The sequence below is a fragment of the Pogona vitticeps genome, chromosome 2 (genome assembly GCF_051106095.1).
Source record: "Pogona vitticeps strain Pit_001003342236 chromosome 2, PviZW2.1, whole genome shotgun sequence".
Lineage (NCBI taxonomy): Eukaryota > Metazoa > Chordata > Lepidosauria > Squamata > Agamidae > Pogona > Pogona vitticeps.
In genome coordinates this window covers 108162069-108187014 of record NC_135784.1, presented here as the reverse complement: position 1 = coordinate 108187014, position 24946 = coordinate 108162069, and the positions used below count along the sequence as shown (strand labels likewise).

The following is a 24946-nucleotide window of genomic DNA, read 5'->3' as shown; positions in this document are numbered from 1 at the left end:
CAGTATGCATAAATCTTTTCTCTACCGGAGGCATTTATTAATCACCCTTATTATGATAATACTGCAAATTTATCAGAGTTTAATTACCGCACCAAACACCCTCAGGTGACAACAAATACCAGCCTGCTTTAATTGCTTTCAGGAATACAGAAGCTCCCTGTGCAGAAAAACCGTACTCAGAAGGTTTTAAAAAGAAAAGTAATATCTCAGAAGAAACAAATCCTGCTATTTTTGCCTGCCGGGTGGTCACACTGCCAGATTTCCATGCTGTGGGTTGCATACACGCTTCCCCGGAGAAAAGATTCCATACGAAGTTCAGGTGATGAATCACTCTGCACATTTTTCAATCTCTGTTTATTCAGATAACGAATTAACAAACATAGAGCGCGCAGAGGATCTTGGGTAGAGCAGAGTCAACGGAACAACGATCGCGCAACTCCTATACTTAGTAAGCAACGCAGGGGGCGGAGGGAGAGGATCTCCAATAGGAAAGCAGGGCCAGAGGGATCACGTGTCGCCACCGAACGGGGAGCTGCTGAACGCTGGCGTGTTATTCGCTTTGGAAGGAGCGCTCTGTGCGTTGCAGCAGGGTCTTTGTTGCTTCGTTATGTGTTCAGAATAATGATTGTGATGTATTAAGAATATTCCTCTTTTTTTAAAAAAAAGCAGTGAATGTAACGCCCTGCTGTGAAGCCGTCCATAATGGTACGGAGATAGGATGATGCTGTAGGACCCAGACCATTATCTTACTATGTAATTGAGGGCTTCACGGTATGGCGTTAACATTCTTAGATGTCATTTTGCATGCCATTGCTTTTAAATCTCCAAGGCATGGAATTCAAAGTAGGTGCTGTGGGTTTGTAAATCCAGGGTGGGTCATACTTCTACCTGTAGGCCTGAAGAAGCGGACTTGTCCATAAAGTTCACATTAAAATCTAGCAGTTTGTCTTTAAAGTGCCACAACGTTTTTGTCGTCTTTATTTTTTTCCTTCGTTTTCTTTTTGCCTCAGACGAACACTGCTGCTGCTTCTACTACGGCTTGTGCCTGTTGCGATTGATGCAATGGTTCCGAAGCCGGGAATGATGTGGAATACAGGTCTAAAGTGGGCAGTCATACATACATACATCCCATACCAGCCAGTGAACAACATTCATACATGCACACAGGCCAGAATCCTGTTGGAGGAATGCAGAGCAGAGGGGCATCTGACCTGTTCCTGCATGCTACCCTTTTTGTATTTGCTCTTACACTTCTTGCAAGTTTGGTCATGTGTGTTGTGCGGGGGGAAAAACATGCACACAAGGGCAATTATGCAGCAATTTCACACACACACACACACATTCCTATGGGAAATGCAGATTCGACTTGTGAACTTTTCGACCTGCGGACCGCCTTCCAATATGGATTAATTTCGTAAGTCGAGACCCCACTTATTCAACTTTAACATTGATAAGGAAAACATTGAAATAGTGAAAGATCTTGTATACGTTGGTTCAGTCATCAATCCAAATGGAGAATGCAGCCAAGAAGTCAGAAGAAGACTGAGATTCATAAGGGCAGCAATGAAGGAATTAGAAAAGGTCATCAAGTGTAAGGATGTCACTAGAAACCAATATCATCCGTACTCTTGTATTCCCAGTCAGTATTTATGGGTGTGAAATTGGACAGTAAAGAAAACTTACAGGAGAAAGGTTGATTTATTTGAAATGTGGTCCTGGAGGAGAGCTTTATGCACACCCTGGACTTCCAGAAAGATGAACAATTGGCCCTCGAGCAAATGAAGCCTGAACTATCTCTGGAGGTGAAAAGGACAAAATGGAGGCTGTCCTACTTTGGGCACATCATCAGAAGGCACAATTCCCTGGAACAGATTGTATAATGCTGCAAAAGGTAGAAGGCAGGAGCAGGAAAAGGACCAGGTTTCAGTTAGATTGACTCCTTAAAAGAAGCCACAGTCGGGAGCTTCCCAGAGCTGAGCAGGGACATGTTGGAGTTCTGTCATTTGTAGGGTTACCATAAGTCAGAGGCAACTTGACGGCACATAATAATCATCACCACACCATATATGTTTGACATTCAGCAATAAAGTCTTCTCCTAAGGCACTGTTTTGCCCACAAATTTCATCACCATTAGATAAAGCAAAAGAGTTGAAGCCATTTGCCGCTATCCAGTGGTAGTCAATGGGATGCACTAGGATCTCTAAATACTGATTCAGATCCAGACCCAAGTTGAACTGGGCAATCTCCGAATCATGATCCAATCTGAGTCTTGTGCTTGGATCCATTTAGTATTGATACTCTTAGAGCAGTCTTCGGAAATCTTGGAAATTTCCTAAACATTGACTTTTCCCCAACATTATGGAGATTTGGAGTGAAAGGAGTTCCCATTACAGGCTTGATTGATTTGACACTTACAACATACACAATTCACTCAGCCTGTCCCGAAATTGTGTCCATTTTTAAACTGGGGCTCAATGGAAAGCATACAAACTGAGATTTCTAAATAGAGAAATTCAGATACTAATAGTCAGTGACTGAACTTTTATTGTGCAGTTTCATGTGTGCAACAAGGTGACATCATCATCAGTGGCAAATCACCACGGATTAAGGGCAAATTGCTGCTGATTAAAGCTGATTTTGGGGGGGTGCACGTGATTCGTACACAATGCAGAAAATCATATGCACTCTGAAATCATGGAAGGAAGCCTTTGATCAGTGGTAATTTGCCATTGTGCAGATGTCATTCCTGTTGCATGTGTGAAGCTGCACAACAGGATTTCACCTGTGTGAAAATCGTGGTTCCACAGAGCAGTGGTTGTGGGCACAGAAAAAGATCCAATTATTATGTTGTCAGTATAATCAGCATCTTTACTTTGAGTGTCACTTAAGACAAGAAATATTTACATACACACATTCTTATGAATGTCACTTGTAAGACATCCTACTGATTTAAGTAGCATCATGTTCCAGAACCAGTTTTAGAAGTGTGAATTACATCTGCAGTCGCTGAAGTCCCCCTCTATGATTTCCATTTGGAACTCTTATTTCCACTCATGCTTTTGGCCACTAGGAGATCCCCTTCAACAGCTTTAATGTAGGCAGGTTGAATTTGTCATCAACGTTGATCTTCTAATGAGTGCTGGGCAGAGTGCATCTCTCTTGGTGACTTGTGCAGTGGAAGACTTTGAAGCCTGAACGGAAAGAGTCTTAATGAAGTCTCACTTGTTCCCACTATTAATATTTCTTATTCATTGCTGGGGATTTCTTTTGGATAGCTTGCCTACAAACCTAGGCTGCCTTAACGATTCTCACATTCAGTTCAGCAGCTTGTAACCCATCCTTTTTGGACTGCTTGGAATGAGTCACAGTTATCTGAGGACCAGAAGCCAAGCAGTACCATGTCCTCCTCTCCTTCCTGTATTCAGCTTCTTTGTAGAAGGTGCAACGAACAGAGCTTTGTGATTACAACTCCTTAACCCAGGCCTGAGAAGCTTGCTTTATCTCATGACCCAGTTCTCGCCCTTAACCAACCTGCCCAGTGATCAAGGATGATGAGAGCAGTAGTTCATTGACATCTGGTGGGGGGAGGGTTGCAAACATTCCTAACATTTGCTAGAGAGCTACAGTGGAACTCAATTGCATTTCCGTAAGTGGTCATTACAGAAATACCTGTGGTACTTTGGTTTGAGGACTTTTGTTCTAAATTATTTGTTTCCTTCCATGGAGAAGAGTATGAGGCATGGCAGCTATATTAATCAGTGGATGGAAGAAATTCAATCTGTGGATCCTTTAATGTTCACCCAGGAAAAGATCACTGGCTTTCCTTTCCAGAGAATTCATTGCTTCTTCTCATCCTCTGGAAACCCACTATACAGGAAGCTCAGACTGGACCTGAAAACAAAATACCACACATACAGGAAGTAGAAAGAAGGCCAGACCACATAGGAAGCGTACAGACAATTAGCAAGGAATTGCAGGGATGGCATTAGGAGGGCAAAAGCTGAGAATGAGATGAGGTTAGCTAGAGACACTAAAAGCAACAAAAAGCATTCTTCAGGTATGTGCGTAGCAAAAGGCAAATAATTCCGATTGCTCAATTCCTATTTTAGATCATTCTTTTCCCAATGACAGACTATGTTCATCCAGACAAATGTGAAGTTCAAGTGGATGGGACAGGAGTTGGAAATTGATAAACAAATAGTTGAGGAATACCTTATAACCTTGAATGAGTTCGAATTTCAATGGCCAGCTGAACTGCATCCAAGAGTAAAGAAGAAACTGGCTGAAGAACGTTCATTATTTTCTTAAAATCATGTGAAATGGGTGAGGAGCCAAATGACTGGAGAAAGGCTAATGTTGTCCCTATCTTCAAACAGGGCAAAAAGGACAGCACATTACTTTTCGTCATACAAATGAATGGCAGGCATCGAATTACATCCATCGGGATAGGGAGCGAGATCCTTCGATAACACAGGATGTGCCCCCTCTACACATTTAAAACAAAATATGCATTGTTAAAAGTATTTATTTTTAAAAACTGGAAGCGACCTTCCACTCATATCTAGTTTCGTTTGGAAAAGATGGTCTCGGGATGGAAAAATACCCCCCCAGACCACAGAACTTCTCTACCCCCCATTTTAGTGGATTCAGGGCTAGAAGACATAAAGAATACTCCATGAAATACAGGAACTATTTACTAGCTTGCCTTTCTCTTTGCATAGGGAACCAAGGTGGCTTACAAAATTGTGACAAATAGACACAGCTAGAACCACAATAATTTATAATAATTAAAAAGGATTTAAATATCTTAAAACAGTCACTGAAATGAAGCAGTTTAAGACAATTTAAAGGCACATCAGGAAAAAGAAAAGAGAGGAGGGGGAAAGTCTCCATGGAAACCCCTTTCCTTAACAGCCAATCAATCACCTGCCAAAACAGAGAAGACTTTGCCTGCCCTTAATAGGACATCAGGGAGGAGAACAAACTCGAACACCGGAGGATGTTCATATGCAGTCCTTTAGAAGACTTGTGCCTACACGGTATAGGGCTTTCCAGATCAAAACCCAACACTTTGAATTATGGTTCCAAGGGAACAGTGATTAGTGGACGCTATCATAACAGGGCATTTCCGTTCTTCCTGTAATCAGGTATGATCAACCGTCGGTCAAGGATTTGGACCCAGTGAAATTAACATGTTCCAGGGGCAGCCCGACATAGAACACATTACAGTAATCCAAGTGGGATGTCCCTAAGGCACATGTCACTATAACCAGATCAGACACCTCCAGGAACAGACACAGCTGGTGCACAAGCTTTAACTGTGTTAATGTGTTCTTGGCCATGACTGAAAGCCAGACTTGGGGATGGATCCAGGAGCACACCTAAGATGTAAAGTTGAGTCAAATTCCTTGTCCCTGATCTGCCTTTTGATTGACCAGGAAAACTTTTGTCTCGACTGGATTAGGCTTTAATTCCATTTACTGTCATGGAATTCAGTTCTGATACCAGCTATCAGACACTGGTTCAGAACTGAAACAACATTCTGGGATTTAGATAGAAAGGGGAGATAGAGTGATAATTCACCAGTGTATTGGTGATACAGAATGCCAAAATTCTGGGCAACCTTTCCCAGTGGTTTAATGTATATGTGAATGACATCAGAGTCAGACTGGAGCACTAAGGAACTCACCTTTTCCAAATGTTGGAGCCCCACCATGATCTAGAAAGGCATCCTGTCATCCAGCCCCCTCCCTCCAGCTATTTTTGTGAGAGACGAGGAAGGTCAAGTGTCTAGCCCAGGGATCCTCTCCAGGGATCCTGTCTGCATTCTTTTGTATTATGCATCCATCAGTCTCGAGAGACTATGGTAACATGCTCTGTATGGAGGATTTGGAACAGCATCTAGTGTGTCTGAGAAGGCCAATGCGAGAGTGGCAGTCCCTTCCACACTGAGGACAAATACAATCTGTCCCCTGTCCAGCTCCCTGATTTTGCTGGTTTCAGGACTGCCTCTTTGCCTCGGCCTGCTGAACATGTTTCTCTTCAAATTGAGAGAGGCCATGATGAACCGCCTGCCTCCAGGCTGAACGCTCAGATGTCAAGATTTCCCATCTGTTGAGGTCCATTCCTAAGTCCTTCAGATCCCATTTGCAGATATCCTTGTATCGCAGCTGTGGTCTCCCTCTGGGGCGATTTCCCTGCGCTAATTCTCCATACAGGAGATCTTTTGGAATCCGACCATCAGCCATTCTCACAACATGCCCAAGCCAATGTAGGCGTCACTGTTTCAGTAATGTAGACATGCTAAAAATTCCAGCTCATTCTAGGACTACTCTGTTAGGGACTTCATCCTGCCAGGTGTTACCAAAAATGTGTCAGAGACAATACATATGGAATGTGTTCAGCTTCCTCTTCTGCCGTGTACAGAGGGTCCAGGACTCACTGCAGTGTACTCGGAGTGTCCAGGTTCTATAGACCTGGATCTTGGTCTATGCTGTCAGCTTTTTATTGAGCCATACTCTCTTTGTGAGTCTCGAGAACATGGTAGCTGCTTTGCCAATGCGTTTATCCAGCTTGACACCTAGGGAGAGAGCATTCTTAGGCTATGAAATAAAACAAATCAATTGCCACTGGACAAGCAGAGTTTAGAATTGTATCACCTGGGTTGCATCAACTACAGCCTGTAAGTCAGAGAGGATCTGATTGATTTTTTTGTCGGTGAATTGTTCACAATGGGCTGTGCCAAGTGGTGTGCGTTCTCTTCTCGCGAACAAGAGTGTAATAGGCCCTTGGCACCTTGTGAAATCTCTGCTGGATGATTCAGTGTAGATGCAGGGGTGGCAGAGAAGAATGATTTCTTCACTATCGGCGTTGTCACAGAGTATTGTAGTTTTATTTGCTGGTGAGGAGACTTTCTCATTAGTGTAGCCAATATACTTTGAAACCTAATCTTAGTTTTATTCCGTTAGCATTCTAGTTTCATTTCCTCTTGTTTCATGACCACTTGCTCCTTGGGAATCCCAGGGACTGCTTTGGGACCACTCTGTGAGAGGGAACACTTAAGAGCTGAGGAATGGGAAGAAGAGAAAGGAAAAGAGAAGGGGAGCAGCAGAGGGATAGTTATGGTTCATGAACAGTCAACTAAACTGTGTTTTGGGTTTTCTTTTTTCTTTTTTGCACAGTTAATCACCTACCTAAAATTGTCCACTTACAAATCCAACAGAAACAGTGTATGTATGTTTCTTTATCATTCTTTTATCTAACATGCACACACACACACACACACACACACACACACACACACACACACACACACACACACATCTGTTTCTTTGAAGTGTCTAATGAATGAGCATCTTTTAACTTATTCTGATGGCTGGTGACTATGCCCTAGCTCCTGGGCAAAAGTTACCAGTAATGTGGGTGTGTAAAATAGCCATGGGCATCAAATATTCATGGAGTCACAGATGGGAATCTACAAAGAGCACAGAGAAACAGCATATTCCCAACCATTCTGCGGTGATCATATCAAAACATCGAGAGGAACTGGTGATTTGTTGCTACAGCTATAGAGAGTGGTATGGTTTGACTTTTCAAGAAGAACATTGAAAAGTGCCCTGAGCAGATATTCTTTCTACCCCAAGATATGCCAAAACAAAGAAAGAAAGGAAGAAAGAAAGAAAGAAAGAAAGAAAGAAAGAAAGAAAGAAAGAAAGAAAGAAAGAAAGAAAGAAAGAAAGAAAGAAACAAAAAAACCAAAACCCAAACCAAACCAGTAGTTTCAGAAGAACAGCAATTCTGTCTTCATCCTGTTCTTTTCCATGCTAGGGCATGTGACCATTCTGCTTTCATGGAAGAGCTGGAGTTGCAGAATAGGACATAAGAGTAGACCTTTAGTCTAGATGGGCGGGGTAGAAATCCAATAAAATAAATAAATACATAAATAATAAATACCTCTCAGATCAGATGAGAAAGCTCTAGATGGTTGGAGTAGATCTTTGTCTGCCAACCTTCTAGTGCTAGTAGGAAAGAATGTGCAAGTGTAGGGAGCAAGCAACTGCTGAGGGGAGATTTATGTTATTACGTGTGTGATACATGAGTGAAGGAAGTGCAGGATGGGGTGTGGATATCTACAACTGATCTGAAATTGAATGTGTGACGTGATTGTTTGGAGTTTCTGAGAGCTGAAGTCTAATAGAGTAACTTTGCAAACTAGCCTTGTTAAATCATCAGGAGCAATTACCTGCTGTGTAAAGCATGAGAACATCAAAGGATATGTCTCTAACTGCCCAAAGCAAAAGAAACACGGTGCTTACCCAGGTAACCAAAGAAAAACCCATGTACAGGTTTTTCTTTGGTTACTGGGGAAAACATTCTCATCAAGCTGTCGTAGGAAGATTTTGAACTGGGCCAGGCAGAGTATGTCATCCATGCAGTAAGGGACGCTCCGTTGTTAAGCATCTGTTTTGCTCACAGAAGGTCCTATTCCTGGTGCCATTGCCAGGAAGCTCTAAGCAGGGTTAAGAAAGTCTCCTCACTGACTCAGTACTGCTAACATCTATGCCAGAACCACCCACTTGATCTTCTTTCTTTATTCATGCCAGAAGCATCACAGCAGTTAATAAATATACTGTATTAGATAATTTTTGCCCATTAACGGGCAATGTCAAGGGCATTTGGGGCAGCTAACATAAAATCTTCCATGGTATATATTGAGGGGCATTGACCTAGGTATGAAGTTGCCGGTTCTTCACTGCACTTATAAAGGACTGTATTGGTGCAATCCACCCCCACCCCCCAATTTTCTTAGGTTCACTTTTGGTTTTGTCAGTTCCACTCTGTAGCCTTTTAAGTGACTTTTGAATAACTCAGTTCTCTGTGTTTGAAGAATATTATTTCTTATGGATTCCTTTTGATTTGTGTTTTGGCAATGTATTTCTTATAAATCAGCATATGATTCATAGTAACACTTAAGTGTTTGGTGTGTGTATGGAAGCAATGATCTAGCTGGATTCCCTTCCAGCTAACTTTATGTTTCTAAGATGCTTGCTTCTCAGATGGAAGGCACAAGTCTTAGTAGGTTTGATATTAAGTTGATTTCTATCATAATATGTGCCCAGTTCTTTAAGGCATCTGTTAGAAGATGTGCGGCCATCTGAAAGCTGTCCAAATGAACAGCAGGTGTGTGATCATCAACACAAATAAAACTTCTGGTGCCTTAAGGGAGGGGTTGATTGTTATTGTAGATGAATGATCCGCTTGATTATTACCAGAGACTTGCGAAAAGTGATTTTGGCCTAATCCCAAGAATCCACAAGTTGCATACCCCTACTTGAAATACATACATGCATGTGTTCTGCCAGGGAATTGGTCTGGAGCCTACCCTGTGTGCTATACCTTCGAATAGTCACTTTTACACTATTGCTTATTGTGATGTTTCTTTCAATTAGGCCTTTATTTTTCTCTGATGTAGATTATCAGAACTGACTGCTGCCACTGTCATTCTCACCAGTGAGGCCATCAGTGTTCTTGTCAGGTTCAAATCAGTGCACAATTTGATCAGAAGATACTCAAAACTTTGAGATCTTTTCATACCCAGAGCATGGTCATGGGTTCAGCAGGCATAGCAGTGCCATCTTATGTAATCCTCTCCCCCTCCTTGACCAAATGCAGCTATTTAAAGGATGAAGATAGGATTTTTCTTCCCTTTGCAAGGGATTATGGGAAACTTATGCAAGCAGCAGATTCAAGCAACCTCCCACACACACACACACACACATCCCCCTATCTGAAACCTAGCCATCAGGATTGCCTGAGGATAGGAAGGGCCCATTTGGCTTTTCTGGCTACCTTGAGGTCATGGGATTGCAGCCTGTGCTTGAAGCAAAGCGCTTGGGGAATCTATGCATTGCACGGAAGGCTTCTATGGGAGCCAGAAGCAGGATAAGCCTCAGGCATACAGTCTTGAACTTGGCAGATTTCCCCTTTCAGCCTTGTGTCAGCTTGTCAACTCCATCATCCAAACCAGTCAAGCAAAGAATTTATTAGCATGGCGTTTAGTGTGACCAGTAGGATGGATGTGTGCCCACTTTTAAGGAAAGGGGTTCTCTATCTGATTGAACTGCCAGAAGACAATCCTGATTTTGAACAGGTCATCTATTTGAACTGCTGAGCAGTCCACATTTGATTCAATGATAAAGAACTATAAAAATCAAGGACTTGAAGTGGCCCATTCACAGTTAGTATCTGGACATAGATTCAGGAAGCAGATGGATCACCTGGTCACTGTCTTCCTCATTTCAGTGAGATACATTCTGTTTCAGTTACAACACCATTTTTGATTTTGCATCAGTACATCTAAATTAGCACATGAAAGTATATGGCATTTTGAAAAATATAAGCACTCTAGAATTGGGTTGAATACCATGTCATCATTTAGTCATTTAGTCATGTCCGACTCTTCGTGACCCCATGAACTGGAGCACGCCAGGCCCTCCTATCCTCCACTGCCTCCCGTAGTTGTGTCAATTTCATGTTGGTTGCTTCGCAGACACTGTCCAGCCATCTCATCCTCTGTCGTCCCCTTCTCTTCTTGCCGTCACACTTTCCCAACATCAGGGTCTTTTCCAAGGAGTCTTCTCTTCTCATGAGATGGCCAAAATACTGGAGCCTCAGCTTCAGGATCTGTCCTGAATACCGTGTAATAGACGTCAAAATAAAAATAGCCTGGAATAGCTTCCTTAAGATGAAACATGTAATATCATCATCATCATCATCATCATCATCATCATCATCATCATCATCATCATCATCATCATCATCATCATCATCATCATCATCATCATCATCATGTGCCATTTTTGAGGATTTTCTAGCTAGAGAGCATTCAAAAGTGATTTACCAGCCCCTTCTTCTGAGAACGTGCTGGGACTTTGCAGCCTGCCAAAGACCACACAGGCTAAATCTTCTCCCTGGAGGCACAGTGGGGAATTGAACCACCAACCTCTGGCTCCACAGCGAGATACCTAACTCACTGAGTTCTCCAACCATTAAAGAATATAATACACAATAAAAATTGAAGTTTGGTTCTCAGAATGTATATTATACCATGTATTCTTAGATCCCCTATATGACATGGAACCATGGATTTTAACAATATAAAAGAGAGAGAAGCCTCTGAAATAGGGATTTATCACAGGACGTTAAGAACATCTTCGACCAAGAGAGTGACCAAAGAAGTGCTCCAGCAAATGAATAATGTTTGGATGAAGAATCTGGGAAGATTGGTTTGGCAGAACATAATTATTTAGAGCTGCCACATCCAAAATTAAAATAGCTCTAATAATGTTCATCTCTAGCAGGAAACACAACAAGACTTCCATTTCTGATGTAACTGATCCAACTAGCCAATTAAAATCGGAGTCAGGTCAATTTGTTATTTATTTATTTATTTATTTATTTACAATATTTTTTAGCCGCACCATTGCCAGTGGCTTCTGGGCGGCGTACAACATTAAAACCTAAAAACATTAAAAACATTTTAAGAAACAGTATAAAATACCATATATTAAAATATTTCTTAAAACAATTAAAACATTAAAATTAATTAATTAAAATGCTGGGTGAACAGAAAGGTCTTTGCCTGGCGCCGAAAGGCCAAGAGTGTCGGAGCCAGGCGGATCTCTCTAGGGAGGGTGTTCCAAAGTTGGGGGGCAACAACCGAGAAGGCCCTATTCCGACATGCCATCCCCTTCACCTCTTTCAGGGGTGGCACCTTCAGAAGGGCCTCCTGGCCTGATCTTAGAGGACGGGCAGGCACATATGGAAGAAGGCGGTCCTTTAGGTAACCAGGTCCTAAGCCGTTTAGGGCTTTATATGTCAAAGTAAGCACTTTGAATTGGGCCTGAGCAGCAACCGGCAGCCAGTGTAAATTTTTCAGAACCGGCGTGATATGAGTCCGTGCGGCGGCACCACTTACCAGCCGCGCAGCCCGGTTCTGTGCCAGTTGCAGTCGTCGGACCGTCTTCAAAGGCTGCCCCACGTATAGCGCATTGCAGTAATCCAGTCTGGTTGTTACCAGTGCATGAGTGACTGCTGCCAGGCTCTGCTCATCCAGGTAAGGGCGAAGTTGATATATTCTCTGCAGCTGTAAGAAGGCACCCCTGGACACCGAGTCCACCTGGGCTTCCAAGGTCAGACTGGGGTCAAGGAGCACCCCCAAGCTGCGGACCCTATCCTTTAGGGGGAGTGTGATCCCATCTAAGGTAGGGAGATGGCCCTTTAACCTATCTGGCGGGGCACCTACCAGCAGCACTTCAGACTTGTCTGGATTGAGCCTCAGTTTATTGACCCTCATCCAGACCATTATCGAGTCCAGGCACGAGTTCAGAACGGTGACTGCCACACCTGGATTGGTAGAAAAAGAGAGGTAGAGCTGGGTGTCGTCAGCATATTGCTGACTCCTCAGCCCAAACCTCCTAACGACCTCCCCCAGCGGTTTCATGTAGATATTGAACAGCATGGGGGACAGTATAGAGCCCTGAGGAACCCCATGACGCAACCGCCATGGGTCAGAACTACTGTCCCCCAGCACCACCTTCTGGACTCGATCAGCCAGGTAGGAACGGAACCACTGTAAAACAGTGCCTCCGATTCCCATCCCAGCCAGTCTGTCCAGAAGGACACCATGGTCGATGGTGTCGAAAGCCGCTGAGAGGTCCAGGAGAATCAACAGGGATGCATTACCCCTGTCTTTCTCCTGGCAAAGGTCGTCATACAGGGCGACCAAGGCAGTTTCCCTCCCATAACCCGGCCTGAAACCCGATTGAAATGGATCTAGATAATCCGTTTCATCCAGGAGAGCCTGGAGCTGCTCAGCCACCACACGTTCCAACACCTTGCCCAGAAAAGGGAGGTTTGCTATTGGACGATAGTTGTTCACTAGACCTGGATCCAGATTAGGTTTTTTTAGGAGTGGGCGAATCACTGCCTCCTTTAATGCGGCAGGAACCACTCCCTCTCTTAACGAGGAGTTGATGACCTCCAGGATCCAGGTGCAAACTCCCCTGGCAGATTTCTTTATTAGCCATGATGGGCAAGGGTCGAGTTGTGTAGTGGTGGCACGAACCGATCCAAGCACCCTGTCCACATCCTCAGGTCGCAACAACTGAAACTCATCCAATAAATTATGACATAAGTCCGGAGCACTGGACACAACCATGGGCTCTGCATCAACAGTGGAGTCCAAATCTTTGCGAATCTGAGCAATTTTTCCCTCAAAGTGTGTAACAAATTCGTTACAGTGAGCCACTGAGGAGTCCAGGACCTCCACCGAACCATTAGGCTGAAGAAGGTCCCGGACCACTCGAAATAGCTCTGCTGGACGACACACCGAGGAAGCGATACGGCTGGAGAAATACTGGCGTTTCGCCAGCCGTATTGCCACAGAGTAGGCCCGATAATGGGCTCTAAGCTGTGTTTGGTCATAGTCGCAGCGATATTTCCTCCATCTGCGCTCAAGCCGTCTCCCCAACCGTTTCATGGCCAAAAGCTCCTCTGTGTACCATGGAGCCTTATAGGCTCTGCGGGCAGGGAGAGGGCGCCTAGGTGCGATCGTGTCAACCGCCCGGGCCATCTCCTTGTACCACAAGGCGACCTGGGCTTCGACAGGAGCGCCGACCATATCAGCTGGAAAATCCCCTAGAGCATTCAGGAATCCTTCAGGATCCATAAGTCTCCGGGGGCGGATCATTTTAATTGATCCCCCACCCCTGCAGAGGGTAGTAGTGGCTGAGAGTCTAAATTTTACCAGGAAATGGTCCGACCATGACAACGGAGTCAAAGATAAATCCACCACATCCGGACCACCATCCCCCTGTCCCGTAGAGAATACTAGGTCAAGTGTATGGCCTTTCTCATGAGTCGGGCCGATGACATGTTGAGACAGCCCCATGGTTGTCATGGCGGCCATGAAGTCCTGAGCTGCCCCTGATAAAGTGGCCTCGGCATGGAGATTGAGGTCCCCCAGTACCAAAAGTCTGGGGGTCCTCAACACCAGATCTGAGATCACCTCCGTCAGCTCAGCTGCTGTTGGTAAGCAGCAGGGTGGGCGGTACACCAGCAGAATCCCTAGTCTGTCTCGCAAGCCCAACACACAATACAGGCCCTCTAGACCATTTCCCAAGGGGACAGGGAGCCTGGAAAAATGGAAGGAATCCTTGTAGACTATTGCCACACCTCCTCCCCGCCCCTCCGGGCGACCCTGGTGTTGGACCAAGTACCCAGGGGGACATAACTGAGATAGAGGAACTCCTCCTTCTTCTCCCACCCAGGTCTCAGTAATGCATGCCAGGTCGGCCCCCTCATCCAAAATTAAGTCATGGATGAGGGCAGTCTTGTTTTTTGCCGACCTGGCATTTACCAACAATACCATGTGGCCCGGGGGGTGGCTGATATGGTCACCTGGTACCATGTGGCTAGGAGTAGAGCTAGAAAGTGGGATAGGTGTAAGGTATCTAACCTCCTTTCTCCTACTCGGGCATGCTTTACTCCCACCGCCATATCTTCCCCTGCCGTATATTGTCTCTATTGGTTGCCCCAGAGACCCCTCAGCCCCCCCTGTTTCCCAGCTTGTTCCCCAGCCGGTTCCTTCAGGGAATCTGGCAGCCGGCGAGAGCCCAGCCATAGTCCCACCGTCTCTCACTCGGTGAGCTGCGAAAGGCAGATGAAATTCGGCTCCCCCGAGTGCAGGAATGCTGGTCTGAAAGGGCCCCAGAAGCAGCTCCAACTTAAAAGCCTTCTTTTCCCCTTGAGCCAGGTGGCTGATGTAGGGAGGGGAGGAGGCAGCCAAGAAGCGACAGGGCCCAATCCTGCAGAGCAAAGGGTGACTTAGCCAGTTCCCTTGGCAAAAGGCTGGCAGCCGGCCAACCACAAACCCACCGTCTCTCACTCGGTGAGCTGCGGAAGGCAGATGAAATTCGGCTCCCCCGAGTGCAGGAATGCTGGTCTGTTGTCTTAGCTTTGTGAGTGTGTGTCTTAATTGCAAATAACTATTTATTTGTAACTAGTTACATCAGATATTTTGCCAAAGACTAAAGCAAGGGCAGTAAAGTGGAGTCTGATATGTTTGGATGGAAGAAAATCACATGAGGGAGGTAGTTGCAGGAGAAAAAGAAAGAAGTTAAGCACTTCTCTTACCACTTCTTCCCTGCAATTACTTCCTTACAACTTCATTTTGCTTCAGACTGCAGGCAGACAAGGTCCACTGGCACAAGCTGCCAGCAAAATGGATAGTTTTGCATTTAAAGAAGGGGTGGGTAGTTTCAGTGGGTCTGAGGACCCATTTCTCCCTCTACAGGCCACATATTTTTCCTGCCACGCTTCCAGTCCAAGCAGCTGAATTTTACCAGCAAACCAGGATATCCCTTTAAATGAAGCATCAGCTGTATCTTTCAAAGGGGCTTCAGTGGGTTGTTTCATAGTGTTGGTATCCCAGGGCCAATGCAAATATGAATGTGAGCAATAAATTCAAGAAGCTACAGGATACAGAAGGATGCAAAAGGCATTGGCCCCTTATGTAGTAGTTATTGAACCACCAGCTTTGTCCTTTGAATTCAACATATTGTGAAATATTAGTCCCTCTACCTTTGAACTTTGGGAGAAAAAAAATATTGGCCAAAATCCTGTTGCACAACTATGCACATGCGGCTCACAGTTACACCCATGGTAGTCGCACCTGCATCAAGGCAGAAATGGAATATGTGGAGCACTTCCACTGGCGCACTGCACAATCTGTTGTGCCAGGGAGGTGTGCCAATTGCACAATGGCATAGTGCAACTTCTTGTTGCAGGGTATAATGCCTGGCACATTTACACCAACCATACTATGCCAGCATGAGCAGAATTTTGCCCAATATACTGGAATGAAATTTCTTGCCTGATTCTGTAGTCCAGATGTACTCCATAGCTTGGAGGCCGTACATTTCCAAGACCACATGCCACCTTTACACTTTTTAATTTTTTCCTACTTATGCTATTCTCTCTCTCCCTCCCTCCTCCCTCCCTCTCGTCCTCTGTGCATTTCCCACCTGGAAAGAGCTGCCTTGAATAATCAGGAATACTGAAGAGCTTTTGATGGAACTGTGATAAAACAGCACTCTTTTTCTTTCCCTTTGATATTATGGTTTGCTCCTTTTCATTTTTATTCATGTATTTTGCTTAAAACCACTCGCGTTACAAGAGTGTTGACAGTTCAGAGAGTGATTGTCAGCCGTCTGTACAGAGATTGAACAATCCACTCTGCTCCTGTCCCATTTCAAAGAGGCCCCTCAGGTCCCAGAAGCCAGCTGTGTGTTTGTATTTTTTTTTTTATCAGATGCCACATCTATATCTGTGACATACCGCTGCTGGTGTTGGGTAAGTCTCTAGAGAGGATGAGATTCAGAAGCAGCCTCCAAGGATGAGCAGGAAGGAAATGAGGGGGTAACATTGACTGGTTCTGCCCTTGTATTGATATGAGAAGTTTCTGTCTCCTGAACTGCAGTGAGTGAGTGAGTGAGAGAGAGAGTGTGTGTGTGTCAGTCAACACAAAGACTACCTACATTCTATTGTTTTCAGTCTGAACTGCCTGCTTTTAACTCAACATTTCTCGCCAAAGAACACATTAAGGCAATTTTTGGATCTGAGGGCTCTGCCTCAAACTGTGAGGTTATCTCTTTTTGCTGAAAGTCTTCCATCCTCTTATTTAATTTAATTGCAATGAGGGAAATCTGCAAGACTACTCCCCCTCCCCTGATTTTTTAGTAGGGGCAAGCATATCCCAAGGAGAAGCAATACAGGTTGAATGTTATTCACCCAATGTATCATAATTTGACTGTTTCCATGAGTCACTTAGTTTAGGGCAGAGATGGGGCATGTTTCACCCTCCAGATGTTTGGTGCTTCAACTTCCAGAAACCCCAGCCAATATGGATGATGACAAGGGATTATTGATTGATTGATTGATTGATTTGATTTGATTTGATTTGTATCCCGCCCATCTGGTCTATACGACCACTCTAGGCGGCTTCCAATATGACATAAAAACAATAAAATAACACAAAAACATTACATAAGACATCCAATAACAAATTAATACAAAATAAAGTAGTAAATAAATAAAGAATAAAAGAAAAGTCATGTACTAACAGGAGGGAAGGCCTGAATATACATCCATGTTTTTAATTGGCTTTTAAAGGTACCCAGCGTAGGGGTCGTGTGAATCTACGGAGGGAGGTTGTTCCAGAGGCGAGAAGGCCCGATTTTGTGTCTTTTCGTGTCTTTTTGTGACGCCTCCGTCGGCGTCAGGCTCCTCAGCCTCACCTCCTGACTCGCACGGGTGATCCGGGTAGACCTTGGTGGGAGAAGGCGTTCTGCCAAATATCGAGGTCCTAAACCGTTTAGGGCCTTATAAGTAAGCATTAAAACTTTGAAGTCGATGCGGAAACGAATGGGCAGCCAGTGCAGCATGGCCAGTATAGGAGAAATATGCTGGTATTTTCTCACTCCACTAAGGATTATGAGAGCAATAGTCCAGAACACACGGGGGAGCAAATATTCCCCACCTCTCTTTCTGGGACTAACATCATACTGTTTTGCAGTGTTTAAAAAACATTCAAAAATAAATAGATTGAGCGTAGGGGAATCTAGTCTGCATCATAACTATCATGTGAACAAGAGGAAGGTGTAATCCTTCTCTTCCTTGCCCCCATCCTGAAAATAAAGATGTGGTAGAGAAGAAAGGGGTTAACACTGTCCTCCCCATTCACTGTGAGTGTGGTGTGATCCATGCTGACCCCCTGTGCTTGATTTAAAAAAACCAACAACAATGTTACATCAGCACAATAGTGATGTGTTCTCTAACTGTTTATCTATCAATAATTTATTGGTTTATTTTGCTTTTCGCAGGGGAAGTTATCAATTGGGTCTGCAGCTGTGATGTATCTCATAAGAAAAGGCTGAATGTGTCTGCTTGGTGGTCATCACTATCAACACGTATCTTGTGACATGCTCCCCGTTCTGCTTCCTGAAGTGGTGAGAAATGTCTTCCGCTACTGGAGAAGAACCCTGGTGACATACTTCCCCCCCCCCCCAGTATTGGTTTACTTACAAATAGGCAAATAGACCATGTATCTTGGAGGCAAGTAACAAATGCACAGCATTCTTAACAGGATACCCACCATTTCACAATCATTTTCCAGGGATGGGCATCTTCAAATATTTCTGTAAAGAGCAAATAATAGCAGTGTACCCAGCTGCTGTGAGAGCAGAATGCAATGAAGAATTTTAAAACATTGTGCAAATGGAAAATCTGAATGAGAACCTTCAACGATCACAGCCGGTTATACCAGAGACAGAATAGGGCAAGCATCTCAGGCAGTGATTGTTGTGGGTTTTTTGGGCTCTTTGGCCCTGTTCTGAAGGCTGTTCTTCCTAACATTTCACCAGTCTCTGTGACCGGCATCTTCAGAGGACAGCACTCTGGAGAAACGTTAGGAAGAACAAATTTCAGAACAAGGCCAAAGAGCCCGAAAAACCCACAACAACCATTAGATCCCGGCCGTGAAAGCCTTCGCGAATACATCTCAGGCAGTATTTGCTAGACTCTAGAGCAGGCTTGTCCAACCTGCGGCCCATGGGCTCATGCAGCCCAGGTCAGCTCGTAATGTGGCCCAGTGCAATTTAAAAAAAAAAAAAAAATTCCAAAGTTTCAAGTTACACTGCCGGCGCTTGCGGCTGGAATGTGGCTGGGGCACGTCACAACGGTGGGGTGGGGGGAGAAAGGGAAGGAAGGAAGGAGCGTGACGGGAGGGGAGAGGGGGGCTGTGTGATGCATTGAGCCGTCCCCGTCAACAGGTGGACCCCCTCCCAGCCCCATAAAGCCACCGGAGTCAAAGCCGGAAGCCTCTGCTGTCTGAAATCGCAGCTGCCAGTAAGCGCGCTTGGAGCGGGGCTGCGGAGGATGGCTAGGGCTGCCCAAACCAAATTTATGTGCGGCCAAAACCAAATTTTCATCTTCTAATGTGACCCAGGGAAGGTGAAAGGATGGACACCCCTGCTCTAGAGGGTGGTGGAAAACTGTTGGAAGAGAGAGTATACAATCTGCCCCATGTCCCTTAAGCCAGAGCTTGGGAAAGTTACTTTTTGGACAAGACTCTGAGTCTCCAAACTGTCATTGGTAATTGAAGAAAAGAACTATTGTGTGATCTGCCTGAAGGAAGCCTGCCACCTTCCTGAGCAGCAAAAGACACTGGCCATTTACAAGTCAGAGTCAAGTAGACCAGAAAGCTCTGGGATGTTGAATGAAGGAGAGGGCACTGTCCTGTACTTTCTTTTCCTTGGGCAGCCAGTGTCTTAAGTCATCCTTGCCAATGGTGTAAAACTAATGTTGAATCTCTCCATCAAGGTTTCATAACAACAGTTCGGGACTGTGAAGAAGCTGAGCAATTGGAGGAACATCCAGAAAATTCAGGCTTGGTGGGGAACAGCTGGCTGGGAATGTGCTGGGCAGTGTCTGCCCAGTAATAAGAAAGGAGTAACACCTCTTGCAAGGGAGGCCTTTAAGGCCAAGTCAACTTGTTCTCTGGTACTTTGCTAATTGGAAAATGATTTTGCTGTGAGAAGGGAGGGGCAGAAAGTGCTCTTGTCTTCTTGGACATTTGAGGTATTTCGAAGTCTGATTGGCAGACCATCTGGAAGGGTCCAGAATGTGACATTTAATGTACAAAAAGGATTTCAGAAGTTATTTTAACTGGCTTAGCTTGCCTCTCAGGAGATGCTATGCTCAGTTGCTGTCCTTTTATGCTTCACCTGGAAGGATGTACTCTGTGTATACCTCAGAACTATGCTGACACTATGCTGCATTAAGTAGATTAGATTAGCTTTGTTATTTTCCAGAGTGTTCTCTTGATTACCTCTGTCTCAAATCATCTTTTTTTGGTTCCAAGTCTTTTTTAACCTTTTTTGAAACTTTCTGACACTTTAGCCTTTTCCTTATAGCAGCAAACTTTGCTTTATATTTCATAAAATATCTTAAAAATTACCCAACCATCTGGCAAGGGTTTTGGCTCAGGGGTTTGTGGTGGTACTAAAATCAGGTCTTGTTTTGACCATCTACTGAGAGTTTTGGAATTTTTGTGGGTGTGCTGCCAGCTCTACATTGCGAGGTGGGTGTAGTACTCCCAAGTGCCTAGCCTTGTTGCTCCCTGGAAGCAGTGCCTTAGTCTGGGCAGACTGGAATGTTGAGAAGCTCCAGGGCCAGGCAGGTTCCCTAGTCATTGCCCCATTTGACTCTCCTGGGTCCATCCACTCTGAGATAAATGGAGTAGTGTGACTGTAGCTAGATAGGGATCTCAGCCCAGTAACCAAGGTCTAACCCCTCCTTCCTGCTCACAGCATATTCAGTTTGGTTTATGATCAGAGCTATTCGCTTGTGGTTAAAAAAGAGGTTTCCCCCCTTTTTTTGTAAAGTCCCTGTGATGTTGACCTTCAAGGCAACAGGCATCAACTCGCAAAGCTCACAGAACTTTTCAATAGCTTATGATTATAGCCCATTATCCAGAATTGTGTAATCCAGGTTGGGGAGGCTTCAAGCACAGTTCAATAGGTTTGGAGACACTGACATCTTGTCATTCTTTTTTCTCTCTCCCTCCCAGATTTCAAGTTGAAGTTTGATGTTGAATTAAAATTTTTGCCTTGGGCTGTCTGGAGGGCCTCTAGACTACAGCAGTGTCAGCATCTGCCATGAGAGGCCCACAGATCCTGTTTCGGACTGTGGCAACTTTTGGCTGGCAGCAGATCATCACAATAAATCTCTCTCTCTCTCTCTCTCTCTCTCTCTCTCTCTCTCTCTCTCTCTCTCTCTCTCTCTGTGTGTGTGTGTGTAAACCAGTTAGTTTAGGAAGGACAGACAGTGCAAACATCTCCTTCTTTGATATCCAGATTGAAACAACATTCAAGGTATCTTTGAGTGAATACTAGGTATACTGCCATCAGCATAATGAACTAACACAGTATTATTGAGTGCAAGGTCCAAAGTTTGGAATGCTATTTTAAACATGTAATATTCTAGTCATGACTCTGCAAAAGTGTATGTTATTAATGCTGAATTTCTGCTAGGAAGAGTGGGGGGAAATATCTGTGGGCTATGCCATTTCCCCCTTTCTTGGCACTGTCTCTTGATGTTTATTGCGTATTTTTCACTTGGCAAATCAAAGCACCCTCTGTGCCAGTTGTTTAGCAATGCCGATGTAAGGGATGTTCCCGCTGGAATTCACGGCATAGTGCTCAGCAGACTTTTGCCTTGAACAATATTAGGAATGAAAGTAAAACAAAGAGTGGCGTTACCTGGTAGGTTTTGGGTGGATACAACTGATTTCTTTGGGTTAGAACTATTTTTTTTTCTTTATATTTATTGGGCAAAATCCTGTTGCATAGCTATGCACTGATGTAACCCAGATTGGGTGCTGGAAACATTTAATGCTAACCTGTGGAAAGTATTCTCTCTCCTGCCTACCAAGAGCCTCACAATGTTTTTTTTAAGTCAATGGATCACCATTGGTGGTCCTGATCCTGATGGTGACAATCTAGCCATGATTTTTTAAAATTGTTAACAAAGGCTCCCCCCCCCCCCCAGCCAATGTTCCAAGGCTCCCATGGGCTTTCTCAGGGCATAAAGGAGCCCTAGGGAGCCTTCAGAACCTAAAAGGAGAGATTTTAAGGTGTTTTTAATGCTTTTGACACTCGATCTGCATTATGCCACGCAAAGGTTATGCCAACAGGATTTTGCCCGTTGTTTTGACCTACAGCTTTTATTAAGCAAACTATGGACAAGTTCTCTGATTCAGTAGTAACCCTTCTTGATCATTTATGAGACAAGACTGTTTGTGATTACTGACAGCCCTTAGACTAGAGCTGCCCAACAAAAGAAGAAAAAGCTGTTTGGTCCTTGTATATCTAGCCACTGGTTTTGGATTTGTGTGTGTGTGTGTGTTTCCCACATGGCCCCCAGTTCTATAATGACTAGAGTTGAAAATTAGCCTTTGCGTATGAGGTTTCACTGGTCTAAGACAGGTATCACCCATCCTTGTCTTCGGAAACCCAGTAGAAGTTTTACATCAACAGCTGTGTTGGCATTCTGTGCAAGGCAAGCAGGACAGGACTGGGTAGAGTTACCCACCTGCCTGTGAGGACCTTTTCCAGAGGATGCTTTATCTTCAACTGCCGTAGGGGATTCAGTCATTTGCTTTAAGATACTGCTTCTGTTTCAGGAACCCTGCATTGACTCAGCATTTAAATTGCAGTGTTTGTTTCTGTTGAAATTATTTGTTGCTGTTGTTTTCCTTTTCAGATAGCATTTATGAGATCTGAGGTAGAATGTGGTTGAATATTGAATAGTGCTTATGAGTCCTCTCATAGGAGACAATATATTTCTTAGTTCTGCTTCCCAAGCTGAATCAATTTGACAAATAGATTTATTAAGTGCTGCTGGAGACATCTTTCTTTCTTGCTCCCTGTAGTGGCAAGCACACCCCTTCTTGTGCGTGGTGTGTGCCAGTACCAAATGGCTACCGCTCTCAAGCCCCATCATTGGGTTTGGGATTGTTATTTAAATTCTACATAGGGACTCCTTCCCCTGGGCCATCCATTTTAGCAAAAAAGCAGGCAAAGAGCCAGCATTCCCTTTCCACTGCGGCTTAAACACTCCCACAGCTGAAGGCTGACTATACACTGCCCCCTGCCCTTTTAAAGAGTAAAGATACTTTTGTTGAAACACCCACAGTCTCTATTATGTTGGTGACACCCCCTTGACTGTGTGTCCCAATATATGTGATACAACATCTTGTGGGTGCTAATTTCAAAAACAGCAATCAGAACTTGAAAAAAATAAAAGACATGTATTAAAACACACATAAGAATAAATGGTACGATTTGTCTTGGTTTTTTTTTTTAAACTGGACAACCAAAAGCTCTTTCAAATTTCACTTTCTTCTCTCCTTACAATTTAAGCATGTTTAGTTCTTTACCGTATTCCTGTGAGGATGCTTGTTTCTATGCAGGTTCTAACAGAAACTTTCATTAGACTTTACACCTTCTTCAGACTTTACACAAAAATGGATGCTTCAGGTCTGTCAAATGGCACAGCTTTTAAAGTACTTTACATTTTCCTCTCTTAGACTTAACAAATGCTTCTAATTTCTCTGCTTCTAAGTCCCTAAACTGATTCTATTTTTTTTCTCTCTCTCACACACACACACACACATATCTAAAACAGCATCTCTATAGCTCTGCATTATTTGCATAACTTATTGATTCAATTCAGTTCTCTCTGTTTTTTTTCTTGCAAGTACTTTAGGTAATGGTTGTTCCTTGTGCAGTTCTAAGAAACCTTGTTCCTCGGTCCACTGCCTTTTGAAAAGGGGGTGGGGGAAGCAGCTGATTTTCCAGGCTGTTCTTTGCCTTGGCTGGTGCCAATAGGAACTATAATGGCCAAGGGGCAATACGAAGGTGCAGCCTACATATTTGATGTCATAAACTAGGAGACCATGGATACATTTTGCCTTATTTAGGACATTTACTAAGAAAGTTCAGTATTGCTGTGCTCTGGAGAACTTAACATGTGAATGCTGACTGGAAAAAAAAATGATTTAAAAAATGGGACTGAAAGTTTTAGTAGGGGAGCATTACTTTAGCAGGGCTTTTTCAATATCCCTCTACTTTCCTCATAAACTTTAACTTGTGTTTTGGAGCAGCAGAAATGGATGGCTTATAAGACAGCTGTTTCAGGGGCAGTCCCACTACTACATCAGAAGATTAGGGAATTGAGTTTTTGGTATTAAAATATTTATATGATTAGAATTAAAGCATAACCACATATAAGAGAAGACTTGCTGTGGGATGACACAGTATTGTTGTTTTTTAAATAAAACAATTTACTTTGCATATGTCATGTTCTTCATCTGTGGTCTGCAGACACCCCCCCCCGGGCCGTGATGTCCTCACAGGGGGTCCGTGAAGGCCTGAAAAGTGTTATGATTTTTTGCATTTAAAACAGAAAGAAAAAAGGAGCAAAAGAAAGCAAGCAAGAAAGAAAAGGAAATGTAGAACAAAATTTTAATTTCTCTTGCTTCTTTGGGTTCAAGGACCAGTCCCTTCCAAATTTCTGTGCTCACCTACTATCGAGAAACACTATGAAAGTATTGATGCCTTTTGTAACAATATTCTCTGTTCTCATTTACCTTAAAAGTAAGTATAGAAATCATTTGAAAATTGTAGAATCAGAACTCAGAATACGAGTTTCAGCTATTAAGCCTGATATAACACATTGGCTTGTAAGTGAAATGTGGCACCAGCCTTCTGATTAATTATAACTACAGTATGTAAATACATGTTCCCTTTTTTCCACCCAACTTGTGTTTAGCTTGTTTACAGTTTTGTACAAATTATGCTCATGTCATTTTCTAGCTTTTGTTTTCATATGTTTTGTAGAAGTGTGTCATGTTAATGATTTTATATGCTTGTAATTTCAGTTTCTCCAGCAAAAATTAAAGACTGTTGTTGTTGTTGTTGTTGTTGTTGTTGTTGTTGTTGTTGTTGTTGTTGTTGTTGTTGGTAGTAGTAGTAGTAGTAGTAGTAGTAGTAGTAGTAGTAGTAGTAGCGGCAGCAGCAGCAGCAGCAGCATGAAAACATTCCAATAAAAATACTATCATAGGAGTGTGTGCATTAACAGATTAACTTATTTTCTCCCTTCTCTCCAAATCTGCTGGTTCTTCATGAGAAACTTTAAATAAATATTTGATGTGCTTTAGGGTTTAAAGATTGAGTTAAGTCTTGCTGCTGCATGGCAACAAAATATATTTAAAGGGGGTCTGTGTTAAAGAAAAGGTTAAAAACCACTGGCATATGTCATGGG

At 43.7% G+C, this 24946-nt stretch overlaps 1 long non-coding RNA gene across 2 annotated transcripts; it reads left to right on the top strand.

Annotated features, from left to right (window-relative positions):
* The first annotated feature begins 424 nt into the window (after positions 1–424).
* LOC140704503 (uncharacterized) lies at positions 425–24603 on the top strand. Of its 2 annotated transcripts, none has more exons than XR_013541902.1 (4): positions 425–575; positions 1360–1414; positions 17944–18069; positions 20691–24603. It is a non-coding gene; the product is annotated as an uncharacterized LOC140704503 (long non-coding RNA). The 2 variants fall into 2 exon arrangements; XR_012083725.2 differs by having other exon boundaries at positions 19442–24603.
* The last annotated feature ends 343 nt before the right edge of the window (positions 24604–24946 follow it).